General features: G+C 43.6%; 1 long non-coding RNA gene across 1 annotated transcript; it reads right to left on the reverse strand.

Annotated features, from left to right (window-relative positions):
• Positions 1-4,010: 4,010 nt before the first annotated feature.
• On the reverse strand, positions 4,011-13,062 carry LOC128931842 (uncharacterized). Its single transcript, XR_008480879.2, has 3 exons — positions 12,909-13,062; positions 6,401-6,484; positions 4,011-4,072 (listed from the first exon to the last, which is right to left on the reverse strand). It is a non-coding gene; the product is annotated as an uncharacterized LOC128931842 (long non-coding RNA).
• Positions 13,063-15,321: the final 2,259 nt, after the last annotated feature.

The following is a 15,321-nucleotide window of genomic DNA, read 5'->3' on the forward strand; positions in this document are numbered from 1 at the left end:
TCAGCAAAGACATCTTTCTTACATTTCTAACTTCCAAGTGGCATAACTATGTAAGTGAAATAACTTTGATCAAAAACAGCACCTCTAGAGATGGCTACTTAGAACAGAACACCATTAATTGATAGGCATTTAGTTCAGATAGGGCAAAGTCCTATAAAGTACGAAACCTCTTGCTGAGTTAAGTAGCTTAGGAAGACTGGCAGATTGGAAAGAAAGAGCACAAGATCAGGTGTCAGAAACTCGGGTTGAATCCTGACTCTCTTGCTCACTGCTCTGACCTTACGGACAAGCTACCCAAACCCTCTCTACTTTAAGTGACGATTGTGAGGATTAAATAAAGTAATGCATGTTAGTGCAATGTGAACTACAGAGCTCTGGAAAAATACAAGCTATTAATTGTCATTACCACAATCCAGGTGCCAGTAAAATCTGTTTCTTATTAACGTAAACTCAAAAAGTGTCCAGCCTTTTTGAAATGCTCTGTTAACAGATAAGTGAACCTGAATGAAATTCCTCAGCATTATACATCATTTCCATTCCTAGAAACATAAGCTAAAAAAAGAACACAGAGATGTTCACATAGAGACTCCAGCTCCTTTTTCTGCTTGTGGAACTCTGAAGACTATTCAAATACTACATTCTTTCATCTCCTAAGCCTCCATGTAGAAACCAGAAGAGAAATATTTTCACTGCGGTGTGGGGTGGGGGCAAGACCCACCATTTTCATTGAACTGCACGGCTCTTAATTAGTGTAAATATTTGGTTCCCTAGACATTGCAAAAACTAGAGAGAGAATGGGCTCATTTCCATGAGAAAATGCAGTGCCTTTCACTGTTGGCTGCCAAGCCGGGCAAAAGAGAAATCTGCAAGTCCAAACTTTCTCACCCAAATAACCAAACCATGAATTTCTTCACTTAGGTGGAGAACTGAGAAAAAAGGGAGTGATAAGATGAGTGACTTCATGTCAGCAGCTACCAAGTGGGCTTCCTCTCTGCAACAGCCCCTTCCACCCCCATATTACGTGCTCATTCACCTGCATCATTCATCATTTGTCTTGACTACAATTCTATTATTCTGGTTCACACAACTTTAAATAGCTTTCCAATATCTAATTAACTCATATATTAATTCCCCAACTACCTATAAATAAAGAAGGTCTAGTCCCCAGAGAGTTAACTGGCAAAGTCTCCTGCCTTCTCTCTGCTTCCAGAAAGCCTAAAGTCAGACTGTCAACCCTCAGGTAGGGAACTTGAGGGTCAAATTCTAAAAACCCAAATATCTCCAGGGAAAATGAACCAAACGCTGACATGTTTGAGGAGCCCACCCTCTTCCACACATAACAGATTAAGCAGAAAAATCTGGCTTGCAATTTGGTCACTCCATAGTGAGACCCAGCAATAGCCAAGCAGTCCTGGGCGAGTGTGGTGGCTCATGCTTGTAATCCCAGCACTTTGGGAGACTGAGGCGGGTGGATCACTTCAAGCTATAAGTTTGAGACCAGCCTGGCCAACATGGCAAAACTCTGCCTCTACTGAAAACACAAAACTTAGCAGGCATGGTGGCCCATGCCTGTAATCCCAGCTACTTGGGAGACTGAGGCATAGAATTGCTTGAACTCAGAAGGCAGGGTTTGCCGTGAGCCTACACCGTGCCACTGCACCCCAGCCTGGGACGACAGAGCAAAACTCTGTTCAAAAACAAACCAAAAAGACCGAGCCGTTCTTATACACACAAATACAAATCAGCTTCCTCTCTCCTCATATTCAAATGCAAGTCTGTTGCCAAAAATTAGCAAAGGCATGAAAATAGTCAGTAAAAGGTGAGATTCAGGGAAAACAGAGACAATGCAGAGCGCAGAGTAATCTTAAATATAAAAACAAAGAAAATCTTCTCCAGATTGTTGTATAGGGGCTCCAGGAGAAAAGTCTGGGGACAGGGGGGTGGTAATATTATGTTTGAGCAGTCAGGAGATACATGTTCAACAAAGACTGGAGAGTTTAACAAAAAATAGCAATTGGTATTAGACAAAACTAAAGACAAGAGTTATGGCTGAGCAGGGTAGCTCACTCCTATAATCCCAGCACTTTTTCTGAAGAGACAAGGTCTCGCTATGTTTTTCCAGGCAGGTGAGGCCAGGAGTTCAAGACCAGCCTGGCCAACATGGTGAAACACCGTCTGTACTGAAAATACAAAAATTAGCTGGGCTTATTAATCCCAGCTACTCAGGAGGCTGAGACATGAGAATCACTTGAACCTGGGAGGCAGAGGTTGCAGTGAGCCAAGATTGTACCACTGCACTCCAGCCTGGGTGACAGAGTGAGACCCTGTCTCAAAATAATAGTAATAATAATAATAAAGACAAGAATGATCAACTCCAAGAGAAACGAAGGGCTATACAAAAAGGAACCATGATCATATTTGACTGTTGACTTAAGTGGAAAACATTTGTTTAAATCATAATGTTATAAACCTTGACTACTAATTTAACAAAATACTGTTAAGTAACTTTGATGAGGGTATAGATGAAAACAAATTGTGTGGAGAGTGAGAGAGTGATCATCTTTCTCCTAAAGTCAATAAACGAAAAAAAGTAGTAATTGCATATTTAAGAATAAAAGAAAAAATAGGCCAGGCACAGTGGCTTATGCCTGTAATTCCAGCACTTTGAGAGGCCAAAGCAGGAGGACTGCTTGAAGCCAGGAGTTCAAGACGAGTCTGGGCAACATAGTGAGACCTAGTCTCTATAAAAAAAATAAAAATAAAAATAATTTAGCTGAGTGTGGTGGTGCATGACTGTAGCCCTAACTACTCAGGAGGTTGAGGTGGGAGAATTGCTTGAATACAGGAATTCATGGCTGCAGGGTGTTATGATTGCAACACTGCACTCCAGCCTAGGTGATAGAATGAGACCCTGTCTCTAAAAGAGAAAGAAAGAAAGAGAGAGAGAGAGAAAGAAAGAGAAAGAAAGAAAGAAAAAAGAAAGAAAGAAAGAAAAGAGCAAATAGCAGGGAAGGTAAACAGCCAAAAGTGCAAAAGTGTTGCTTATTACAATATGGAAATATAATATAATACATAAATGTAATATAAAATAGGGAAGGGGGCTGAATGGTAGAGAAAGTCATGGTTATCTTTTAAAATAAGCCTCAGAATCCCACTTCAGCCTGGGATTGCAAGTGTGGGCCACCAAGCCTGGTCTAAAAGCACATATTTTGATGGCTAAAATTAAAACTAAAAATCTCTCTGACTGCAAGATGGAATCAAAGCTGGAGGTTGGAAGAATAAAGCTCAAATAGGTAACTAGTCCCAAACCAAGTCATTGAAACCACACACTTGTAAAAGCATGCTTTCCTCCCCCTTTTAATTAGACCTCTTCAAAAATCAGAAGTCTTACCACCATTGCTTTGATGTTACAAATAGACTAAAACATCTGATGGATCTTATAATTTCTCCAATTTATCACAGGGACAAAATACTTCTCTCGCTAATATTTTCGTAACTAATTAAAACCTTAATTTCTACTCTCTGCTGTCAGTCATGACAGTCTACATTAAATGCTTTATTTAGTCTAATCACACTGATATCCATTTGTATGCTAATATTTAGACATAATACTTGATGAATATCTAAATAAAGCATAACATTTTATCCCAACAAAGGTTATTCTTTGGAAAGAGAGAACTGACTTTAAGCTTTAAAAAAATACATACCAATAAACTGATAGAATGTATAAACCAGTTATAAACCTAAAACTTATGCTAAAATGATTCCAAACCCTCTCACAATTTCCTTTGAAGTCCGGCTTTTATCCAGCACAAGCAACACACTCTGCTCCATTAATTTTAAGTATCTCTGAACTAGACAAGTTTAGGCTTAGAAATAATGAAGCTAGAACTACTCAACATATGCGCTCATGGATAATAATTGCTAATTGGTACACGCACAGTCAAACCCACTAATTGTGGTTTGCTTTAAAAATAGACAAATTGATTTAATAAAAAACCAGTTCAAACAGGGCATTTAGGAAGACTAATTTGTTGACCTCTGTTGGTTTGTAGCAGTCTACAAGAGCTTCCTAGAATTAAACACACAGAAAGTCAGTTTTATTATTTTAAAATTCAATATTATTTTAAAAGTAAAATAAAATCATTTTATATTCATAGTGTTATTTTATAATGGTAAATCAAGATTTCATACTGTCTAGAAACACACTTCATTTCAACACCAGTTGTTTGTCTGAAGATATAAAACATTTAACCTTAATACATTCCTCACCTGCATACACACATACTACATGAAAAAATTTTGAACAGGAAAGATTTATTTTCTATACTATCATAACATTAAAAACAAAATGTAATCTTTGACCAGTTTTTATTTTTTTTTGAGACAGAGTCTCACTGTGTCGCCCAGGCCGGAGTGCAGTGGTGCTATCTCAGCTCATTGAAACCTCTCCCTCCTGGGTTCAAGCGATTCTCTTGCTTCAGCCTCCCGAATAGCTAGCACTACAGGTGTGCACTACCACACCCGGCTAATTTTTGTATTTTTAATAGAGATGGGTTTTCGCCATATTAGCCAGGCTGGTCTCAAACTCCTGACCTCAGCTGATCCACCCGTCTTGGCATCCCAAAGTACTGGGATTGCAGGCGTGAGCTACTGCACCTGGCCCCTTGATCAGGCTTTGAATGCCTTGCTGAAGAAAAGAGCATCTTTTAAAGAAGTACAGGGGTGCCCAAGCATCCATGACGTTGTAGCCTTCAGAGAGATGTGGACTAACTTAGGAAGTCAAATCCAACTAAGTAACTAAAAACCTATCGTAGTAGCCCAAAATCCCAACTTAGTAGCTCAAAACCAAATCTGTGGAGATTTGGTTCTCCACAGGAACCAGATCCCACTCTCTAGTTTTCCTTTAATTAACTGGATATAACCCAGCAGGATCCAGATGGTTTCCAACCTACTCCTCTGGTACCTCCTCTGTATGCACATGCGCATGCACACATCTTTCCTTTGGCTTGCAACTTGGTGGATATTAAAGTTGGGCCAGCCTGTGCAAGATGGTGGCACCCACACTGCACTCAGGAAGCAAGGGGTTTAAAGGCATTGCAGCCATAAACGGCTTGGGTCCTCACCTGGGAACTGGAGGGCAGGGGGTGATGGCAGCTTAAAAAGCTTCTTTCAAGTTCTCAATTTTAAGAAAACTTTATTATGTCATTACATTTTCTATAGAATGGATACCTGCGTTATCTTTAATTTTTTTTTTTTTTTTTGAGACGGAGTTTCGCTCTTGTAACCCAGGCTGGGGTGCAATGGCGCGATCTCGGCTCACTGCAACCTCCGCCTCCTGAGTTCAGGCAATTCTCCTGCCTCAGCCTCCTGAGTAGCCGGGATTACAGGCACGCACCACCATGTCCAGCTAATTTTTTGTATTTTTAGTAGAGACAGGATTTCACCATGTTGACCAGGATGGTCTCAATCTCTTGACCTCGTGATCCACCCACCTCGGCCTCCCAAAGTGCTGGGATTACAGGCTATCTTTAATTTTTATAGCTAGGTTGCTATTGTCTCCCTCACTAAATCTACGAAGAAGAAATAATTGTCATAACTGAGACTGTTTACCATTCAAGGGATGCTAGTATGACTCATGCATTAAACACATTAATATATTAAAATGTACCCTTTGATTGCCATAGTGGCCATTTGCCATTTGTGGTCACCAACAGTCATTAGCAGTAATTATCAGTGGACATTAAGAACAATGGCAAGTCAAAGTTAATTGGTTTTAGAAACTCCCAAATGCAGATTTTAAAATGATAGATTTGACCTCCTGTGGGAAGGGAAATGAGTATCGCACTTTATTGCTCTCCACTAAGGAAATATCAGACATCTCAATATCCATCGCTGTACTGGAATGCGATGAGGTGAGCACTGTCTATGAGAAGATAGTCTACTAAATAGAAGCATGTCATAAGCAACCATATTTAGAAATTAATTTCATGAATGATACAGTCCACAACTGTGAGACCAGAGCCCTGGGCTTGGATATTCCAGTGCTAGCTCAGTCTCTTTTCTCACACAACTGTGGGGAATCACTTCCCTTCCCTGGCAAGGGGATCTTTGGAAGCAGAATCAGCTGTTTCTCCCAAGAAAATGAGGCTGGAGAAAGTGATGCCCATAAGGCGCTTTGAGAACTGACTATAGTCAAGGGCTACTTTATCATCACAGAGGCAGTTTAAGAGGCTGAACACTTAGCTGCCCATTGCTTTCCTCTCTGCAAACAGCCATGGCCCAAGTCCTGGTGCCAACACTGCCACAGGGCGGAATCAGTTCATGCCAAGCTCTGGAGACCTAAACAGACTCTCAAGTATCCTTGATCAGAAGGTTCTCAATTTTGAAAACTGCTCACCTGTAACTTTGAAGCTCTCTCTTCATCACTGTCTGCATCAAGAAGATCATCAATGTCAATTTCTACCTCTGGCATTTCTTCTTCCTGGGGGACAGCAGGAGGATATGAAGACATTTAATTTAGTTAGAAACCTAACTGTACCCCACCAGTTAGGTTAAGTTGAATAAACAATTAGATCATCAATCAAGAAGGGCTGATGGATAAGCAGGGAGAAAGAGAAGCTAGGGGAGAGGAGGAAAGGAAAGAGAGGAAGGGGAAACAGATGAAGGGGTAAAGAGGGGAGGGGGAGAAGACAGGAAAAGGGAAGAAGGAATGGGGATGGAGGAAAAGGGGAATGAAGGAAGGAAGGAAAAGAAGAGGGGAAGGAAGGACAAGAGGGAGGAGGGGGAACAAACGAGAATTAAGAGTCACAAAGTAGTAAAAGTCATATTGCAAAAAATGAGAATTTCCTCCTTTCTAGCAGAAAGCTGCATCTGTAAGCATATAATGGGAGATTGGCAGATGACAGAAAGAGCTGGGAGATTCCAGCTTCCTATCTAACAGCTACCCTTTGCTGGGTGATTACCCCAATCTCTATTTGGAGGTCTACGTCTTCCCTCACAGCTCTGGGTCTATGGAAAACCTGATTTCACCATGGGATTTGGGGCATCAGCATTGCCTTAGCCCCAGTTACTGATTTAATAGACAACACGTGGTCCAGCTAAGAACTAAGGGGGCTCTGGGAAAAGGCGCTCTTTCAACAAGAATGTCCCTTTCACACCCTCTGAACTGAGGAAGTGTGTGGCACCGGAAATTGCCAGTGGCCATCATACAACCCTGAAGAGAGGCTGAGTTTAGGATGAGGCTGACTCCATGGTGGGCAGAGCTGGAGAGAATAAGAAAACAGGGTTCTAGATAGAATCGCCACATCCCTGCATCAAACCACCTCTGAATCCTGCTTGTCAGTGAGTGAGTCAACCCCTTTCATTGTTGCAGCCCATGTGGGTCTACTTTGATATTCCTGCACCAAAGACATCCAGAAAATAGAGAAGAAGGGCCAGCTGGATTTCATGAAAGACCTCACTAATTTGGAATCTGAATTTCAAACAAGATGTTGGCTATTTCTCATCTCTTCTGTTACCTAAGTCTTCTCTATACTTCTCAGAATAATATTTTAAAATGTCAAAATAAAAGAGCATTTAAGAGAGTCCTGCAGTTTTGCATTTCATCAGGAGTCACTGCATCCCAACTCCTTCCAGCCTCAGGGATGGCTGAGGAGGATCTGCAGGAATGAGCTAGAGAGAAAGGTGTGCATGGGGACCCCAGGGACACCTGGGCATTCCCTGGGTGTGGCCTCTCTGTGTCTTGGCTTCAAGAGCTGTTTGTCTTGGCTTCCCGGGAAAAGCTGACTTTCCTTCCTACTGAAGTGCATTTGTACTAAATTCTGTGTGTGTGTGTGTGTGTGTGTGTGTGTGAAAACACTAAAGTAAGGACCCTAGTATACTGAGGAAGTCAAGGAATATGAGCACTATCCTTGCTGACATCAGCTACAAGGGCAGGTCCTCAACAGGCAGGAAAGTTCCAGAAACAACCTCCCTAGTGACTTATTCCTGTTTCTTTGGAGAATTTCTATTTAGATCCTTTGCTTGGCTCTTAAGCAAATAAATACTCGAAAGCAGTATTCATCAACATGAATGTTTTAGATCTCATCTTGACATAATTTTCATATCTGTACTTAGCAATCATCTAGCTATTAATAGAGGCTGATGATGCAGAAACAGGAAGTTGAAATGCTTTGACGATAATAAAGCTGAAGGATGACCTTTCGGTGGCTAGGAGCATCGCTCTGCAAACATCACAGACTGAACATACACAAGCCTAGAGGGCCTGGCCTACCACACACCTGGGCTGTATGGCTGTAAACCTGGACAGCATGTTACCATACCGAATAATGCAGGCAACGGTAACACATGGGGAAGTATTTGTGCATCTAAACATGGAGACGGTAGCGTAAAAATAGGGCATTATAATCTTATGTGATGACTGTCATATATGCTGTCCATTGTTGACTGAAATGCTGTTATATGGTACGTGACTGCATTCTCAAGCTATACCACTGTGGCTCCTTAAATCACAGCTAAGGGAGTTTGGTGTCTGCTTTTTTTTTTTTTTTTTTGAGACGGAGTTTCGCTCTTGTTACCCAGGCTGGAGTGCAATGGTGCGATCTCGGCTCACCGCAACCTCCACCTCCTGGGTTCAGGCAATTCTCCTGCCTCAGCCTCCTGAGTAGCTGGGATTACAGGCATGCGCCACTATGCCCAGCTAATTTTTTGTATTTTTAGTAGAGACGGGGTTTCACCATGTTGACCAGGATGGTCTCGATCTCTTGATGCTGTGATCCACCCGCCTCGGCCTCCCAAAGTGCTGGGATTACAGGCATGAGCCACCGCGCCTGGCCCGGTGTCTGCTGTTTTTAAAGGAAATGAAAGAACAATTAGTAACTAAAGCCCTCCTCAGAACAGCACAGCAATAGGTTTCCCTGCAAACATTATTCAAATCGTTTTGATGGCAGCCAAGTTTGGTCAAACAGGCTTTGACTTGCATAGCCGTATAGAGCCTCACCCTACACAGTAGGCATCTTCGATTAGGCATCATCTCCTTAGGACTGTGCATGCTCTCTGTTAGGTATTGCACTGACCCATTTTCCCCAACCCTTGAGATCTGGGCTGTCCAATATGGTAAGCACATGTGGTAAGCACATTAGAATACATTAAAATAAAAGACAATTCAGAATTCAGTTCCTCAGCCGCAATGACCACATCTCAAGTGCTCAGTAGCTACATATGGCAAGTGGCTGCTGCACTGGACAGCACAGATGGAGAACACCTGCACTGTGGCAGAAGCTCTATAGCACAGCGCTGCCCTGGAGTACACTCACTCTCTGGCTGAGGAAGTTGGGAAGCAAAGCCCCTTCCCCTCTCAAAGGGGCTTGGCAGGAGTCAAGAAAAAAATTGCCAGGCATCTCAAGGTCACTCCCACTACCCAAGGGCATGTGGTGACAAACCCTGAGTTTGGCCTTGCAAGCCAGAAAGCTGATGCCAACAAAGCCCAGATCTCAAGGGTTGGGGAAAACCTCAAGTGATTGAGTAATAACAACAGTCATTCGGCATCGGCGCTTTTTACCAACCTATGCGCTTCTCAGAAAGCCCACCCTGATTTATCAGAGGCATAGGAGGAGAGAGGCATTGTGCTCCCAGCTCAGCATGCACCCCAGGTGTTTGAATGTCAGTGGGGCTGAAACAAAATCCAGGTGAGAAGAACACAGAGACCCAGAGGCTCTTCGGGGAGAGTCCTGGGAAGCAAAGACAGCACCTTTTACTGAGTAGAGAATCCTGTAGATTGGTACTTAATATTCTTGGTTTTGTTTTGTTTTTTTTTTTCAGAGATGAGGTCTTGCTCTGCTGCCCAGGCTGGAGTGCAGTGGCTATTCACAGGCGCGATCCCACTACTGATCAGTAAGGGAGTTTTGACCTGCTCCGTTTCCGACCTGGGGCAGTTCACCCCTCCTTAGGCAACCTGGTGGTCCCCTGCTCCCGGGAGGTCACGATATTGATGCCAAACTTAGTGCAGACACCGGATTGGCATAGCACACTACAGCCCAGAACTCCTGGACTCAAGAGATCCTCCAGCCTCAGCCTCCTGAGTAGCTGGGACTACAGGCATGCATCACTGTGTCTACTGGTACTTAATATTCTTAATGAGAAGTATGGAAATATTCTAAATTCAGTTGAAGTTCTATTTAACTTCCTCTTCTGTATGCTGGTCTTAGAGCAGTATCACTGAAAAACCTTAGTGATAGATCAAATCACTTACGAAGGAGTGAACACACCCACGGCCCACCACAATGTCCCAGAGCTTAGCTGTGTTTGGGCATTTTCCCACATTAAAGATGTGTCCCTAAACAGTGGCCCTGGTGACAAAAAGGGGAATAACTATATTCAGAGCTGCTGGGGAAAGTTACCAGCTACACCCTGCCCCACATTACTGAGAGGCCCTCTTGGGAGCCACAGCATAAGGTCCTGGATCACCTCTAGGCATCTTTCTGGTCGTACCTTTGCTGAGAAGCCACAGTCCACGGTGTGCAAGGCACTGTGTGTCAGCCACAGTGAGGCCCTGGCCCTGGCGGATGGGCCATCTAAACACAGCTCTGACAAACACAATGGCAAGCAATGGCCCCAAAGCCACAGACAAACCCGAAGTGCTTTAGTCATTCAGGGAGAGAGAAAACTCTGCTGTAGGCAGGCGGGGAGGTTTCACATAGGAGGGAGGAGGTGAGCTGGCCTTGTGCAGTGACAGGATTTGGACAGGTTTAGAGGGAAAGGAGAGCACTCCCAAGAAGCAAAATGGTAGCAGGAAGCAAAAAGACAAGACGAGTTCTAAATATGGGTTAGAAATGTCCTTGGCCTGGAAGCCGGTCAGCCCTGGGCTGCAAATATGAATGTCGATGGGGGCCAGACAGGTGACAGAAATGGGGCAGGCTGGGGGGCTATATGGTAGAGTGAGGAGTGCAGCAAACTGCAGAAAACACTCCTTTCCCACCTCCTGTCACCTTTTAGGAATATGTGCTCAGTGCTGCTGGATTTTCTAAGTTTTCAGGAATAACTAAAAACAATAGTTTTAAATGTAAAACATTCCAACTTTTAAAGCTGCCTGGCAACTTCTTAAAATGTTGTGAAGGATAAATAAAACCCACTGGCCCACAGACTGGGGTTTCCCCTTGTCCTGCAGAGACTGTCACCACTAAGGGTTCCATGGCTCCAGAACAAGAGAGAGGAAGGACAGAAGGAAGAGCTGGCCTGCTGCCGAGCCCGGGCTAACGGGGAGGAGGCAGGAGGCTGTGGGAAGGCCACGCATCAGATGTAAAGCCACAGGCCTTGAAGGCAATTCTAGCTAGAATAAAAATCAAGCCTGTAATCCCAGCACTTTGGGAGGCCGAGGCGGGTGGATCATGAGATCAAGAATTCAAGACCATCCTGGTCAACATGGTGAAACCCCATCTCTACTAAAAATACAAAAAATTAGCTGGGCATGGTGGCACGTGCCTGTAATCCCAGCTACTCAGGAGGCTGAAGCAGGAGAATTGCCTGAACCCAGGAGGCGGAGGTTGCTGTGAGCCAAGATCGCTCTTGCACTCCAGCCTGGGTAACAAGAGAGAAACTCTGTCTCAAAAAAAAAAAAAAAAAGAAATGAAGATTTTAAAACAGTGATAATAGGGAGGAATAAACAGACTGAGTTTGGAGAGGAGCTGGATGAGCGATGAGGGAGAAAGAAAAGGTAAAGAGAAGATCCAGGTTCTGAGCCTGAGAGGTTTTAGAGAAAGACAACAATGACGGGAGCACACCGGGGCCCTGAAGACAGCTCACAAACCAAGATGCAGTGCAGGCTTTGGCCATCACCAGCCCCCTGCCCCAGTTTGCAAGCAGAAGCGTGATCCCCACACTGCCACACTCAGGTAAGAGCCACCGAACCTGCCGCTGGGCTTGCCATGGATGGCGGTGCAGAACAGGCTCAGGCACCAGGATTCAGAAATGTAAGCAAAGCAGAGTCCCAAAACACAGCTGGCCTGTAGTGACAGCATGCACACACACACACACACATACACATACAAAGATATATACACACACTCCACACCACTCATACACACACACATATACAAGTAAACATACAGGTGTATGCACACATAAACATACACACCTCCCACACCACTCAGTCACATGTACACATATACACACACACACACAAATATACACACACACGAATACACACTCCACACCACTCATACACTCACATGTACACACACGCACAAATAAATACACAGATATACGCACACATAAATACACACATTCCCCCCACACTACTCATACAGTCATAGACACACACACATATACACACATACACAAATATATACACAAGTATACACACATGAATACACACACTCCACACCACTCATACACTCGCATGCACACATATTTACAAATAAACACACAGATATACACAAACATAAATATGCACACCCCACACCACTCATACACTCACATGCATACAATACACAAATATATTCACCCACATATGCACACATAAATACAAACACTCCACGCCACTCATACACTCACATGCACACATACACATTTACAAATAAACATACGGATACTCACATAAATATACACCCCCCACACCACTCAGTCACATGCAGACACACACACACACACATGCACAAATACACACACAGATATACACACACATAAATCCACACCCACACACCACTCACATGCAAACATACACACATACACAAATAAACATACAAATGTACACATACATAAATACAAACACACCACTCATACACTCACATGCAGACACACACACATACACAAACACACAGATATACACACACACTTCTAACTAGCCAGAAAGTTGACACTGTGAGCCCTGTCCATTGTCATGCTAGCTTTTAAAATATACAAACACTTACCCCTGTCCACAGCAGTGAAGGGAGCGGGCAGGAATATTCAAGCTAAAAGTTCACTTGAAAATGGATCACAGTCTCCAAACTCTAGGAGACACAGCTTAGTAGCTCCCTTGAAATGACTGTGGCTAACAGTTCTCATCCACCTCCATCTCAGAATAGGGACGGTGAAGTCACATGGGACTAAATTCCTGTGCAAACAGTGGCAGCTGACAGAGAAACATGGGTAGCAGGGGTGGGGAGTGGCAAATGCCAGCTTGTTTTGGGCTGTTCAAACACTCATCTGAAGAATAGCCACAATTTCTTATACCTCACCTTTCTATAAGCCTGTGGGAGAAAACTGGCATGTAAATTTTTTACATTCAAAAATTCTATTTTTAGTTATTTCTGAAAACTTAAAAAATCCAGCAGCACTGAGCACATATTCCTAAAAGGTGACAGGAGGTGGGAATGGAGTGTTCCCTGCTGCTTTTCCATGGGCTGTGTTTTCTGCAGTTTGCCGTACTCCTCACTCTACCGTATAGCCCCCCCCCCGCCTGCCCCATTTCTGTCACCTGTCTGACCCCCATTGACATTCATATTTGCAGCCCAAATATGACTGGCTTCCAGGCCAAGGACCTTTCTATACCTCACATGCCAGTTTTCCCCTAAATTGTTAGCCACAATTTCTTAGAGCTCACCTTTCTATAAGCCTATGGGAGAAACCTTTCTACATAGAAAAAGAACTGGATCTTTGGGATTGTGTGAACTCTCTGGAAATATTTACATCTCATGTTTACATTTTAATGACAATCCACAATAATTCCTGTAAGAAGTGCAGTCTAAGAATAGCCTGGACAGCCGCGCTATAACCACGCTGTGCTGGGCTGCTCCATGTTTACACATTGGCATCAAGCAGAGTTATGTTGACTGTTGTGGCTAATGAGAAAAAAGCCACAGGGTAGATTTAATATATAAATGACTCATTCACATCAAGTGAAGTCAAAGGCTATCACTCAAAGGACACTGAGCTACAGAATCTGCACCTCATTCCTGTGACAAAAGGAGTGAAGTCAGCCGCCACAGCAAATGGATGTTGTGCATTTGAGTTTCATCAGCTGGGCACTACGTTTAATTTGCAATTTTGATGTGATTTTTATAACCATAGCATAACAAATTCATATCCAGTTTTAAGTGGTACTTAAATAATTTAACATTAAATATCTAAATCAGCCCTGGAATCTGCAAAAAAAAAAAAAAAATTCACTTAACAAGGGGCCCAACCTACCCTATAACACATCACTATACAATGTCAGAACACTAGGGATAAAAGGAGAATCCTGGAAGCTTCCAGAAGAAAACTAGACCACACATGGAAGACAGAGGACTAATGCCAGAGGGTTTCCATATAGCAACAGAGCATGGAAGCCAACAGCAAGGATTCCAGAAACCCAAGAGGCAAGCATTTCCTCAAGGCCTGCATCCTCCCTGTTGTGGTTTGGATGTGGTTTGACGCCTCTGAAAGTCAGAGTGAAATTTGGTCACCAGTGCAACAGTATTGAGCAAGAGGTGGTGGGAACTTTCAGAGGTGATTAGGTCATGGGGGCACACCCTCGTGCATGCATTAACACTGTTCTCTAGAGACTGGGTTGGTTCTCATGAGGCTGGTTGTTAAAAAGTGGGTATGTCCCCTTTGCCCCATCTCGTTTTTCAAGGCTCACCTGCCCTTCCAGTTTTCTGCCACGCTATGACACAGCATGAGGGCTCTTGCCAGAAGCCAACCAGATGTGACCCCTCAACCTTGAACTTCCCAGGCCTTGAGGTTGGAAATTGTTTCCTCTTGGGACTCTGGAATCCTTGCTCTTGGCTTCCCTTGGGAAGCCTGCTGACATTGATTATCTTCTCCAGAACTAAAAGAAATAAATTTCTTTTAGTCTGTAGCCTTCTATCACAGCAGCAGATAATGAACCTAAGACATTCCCAAACTGTCTATGAAGGATAGAGAAAAAAAATAGACATTTTAAGACACATTGGATCCTACATCTTCATATATTCACCTCCCATTTTGGGAAGGAGTGCTCCAGCAAAAGAGAAATAAAGTTTGATTTTCTTATATCCTCTATAATTGTGGCTCATGAAGGCCAGAGAGCATGTCCCAAAATTGAGACTGAGGAAGGTACATGGGACACCAGAGTGAAGAACAAAGCAGACGGAGGCTTGACAAGCTGGGGAGCATGCAAGGCGTGCAGAGGAGCCTGCGATGCCAACCGAGGGCCCAGCCCCACCAGGCACCCGTCTGCACAGGTGACTGGCCATTTAGAGTGGCTGGGGTTGGATGACCTTACCTTGGGCCTTTAACTGAAGTAGCATGGGCAAACAAGCATATGCCTTTCCAGTGGGATCCCATAGTACCAGTATTTCCCTAATACACACTTGTTTG

Source organism: Callithrix jacchus, chromosome 4 (genome assembly GCF_049354715.1).
Source record: "Callithrix jacchus isolate 240 chromosome 4, calJac240_pri, whole genome shotgun sequence".
NCBI lineage: Eukaryota > Metazoa > Chordata > Mammalia > Primates > Cebidae > Callithrix > Callithrix jacchus.